General features: G+C 44.1%; 1 long non-coding RNA gene across 1 annotated transcript in view; it reads left to right on the top strand.

Annotated features, from left to right (window-relative positions):
• Positions 1 to 960, top strand: part of LOC111815336 — a 25,360-nt gene that overhangs the window by 13,373 nt on the left and 11,027 nt on the right. Inside the window, exon 3 of the long non-coding RNA XR_002820041.1 lies at positions 681 to 683. This is a non-coding gene — a long non-coding RNA (uncharacterized LOC111815336). The remainder of the gene's footprint in view (positions 1 to 680; positions 684 to 960) is intronic.

Below are 960 nucleotides of genomic sequence, written 5' to 3'. Positions count from 1 at the left end.
CATATGGTGGTGCCAACCGTTGTTGGTGGTGAAGACCCGGAGCAGCAGCGGACATGTCTTCTCGCAGTCAATTGGCTTCTCTGGCTCTTTCTTAATTTCCTCCTGAGTAACTCGCGACTCCACCGCCATCTTCTTACTTCTGCCCTCCAGACGCTCGCCCTGACCTCCGACCCTGGCGGCAAGCATGAGCACGGAGTCCCTAGTTTCTTTATCTGAAAAATAATGTTAATAGTGTGACTTACCTCAAGCGGTTAAGTGATTTAACCATGTATACTCTGTATGAACAATCAAACATTTTGGTTTGTTGAAGGTATCCTCTGATTATACTTATGGTTTCAGTCTTATTGGTACTGATGCCCCCTTTCACTGTTAAAAATGTTCCTGTCTGAGGTAATACATTTCGTTACTCTGTGTTGTCACTACAGTTATAGGGAAATTTGAATGGTAGTTGGTGCATAATTCATGCTATATATAAGTTACTGATTGTTATTATGGCTTTGCTTATGATGGGTTTGTTTCAAGACTGGCTTCCACTTTCTGCTCTAGACTAAAGTGGTCCCATAGTGGGCCATTGTAGGCAACAGACAGGAACTGTATAGGAAAGGGTGGAGGGATAGAGAAAGAATACTGAATAACAGCAGGTAAAACAAGAGGTGTTTTATTTACTTTTCTCTAGGGAGACAGTAGGACTTTCTATTCAAGAGCACAAAGTCAGAGGACCTCCGCAAGGGCCACAGCCTGTCCTGTCTGACTGTCTTGGTACAAATTAAAAAACTTCAGAGTTACAAATTTGACATAAAGCACAAACTCTTGAGTGCAGAGACCCTGCATGGAACTGGACACATCTTGGGTTGGATGCTTGTGTATTGGCGTGTCTTCCATTGCTATTACAAAGTACCTGGAGGGGGGTGACTTTCTTTCTTGCTTGTGCTTGCCAGCTTGCTGCCTGCCTGCCTGCCT

The sequence above is a fragment of the Octodon degus genome, unplaced genomic scaffold, assembly GCF_000260255.1.
Source record: "Octodon degus isolate 3935 unplaced genomic scaffold, OctDeg1.0 scaffold00015, whole genome shotgun sequence".
Taxonomy (NCBI): Eukaryota; Metazoa; Chordata; class Mammalia; order Rodentia; family Octodontidae; genus Octodon; species Octodon degus.
Note: the sequence above shows the minus strand (reverse complement) of the source record. Positions and strands in the feature narration are given on the sequence as shown.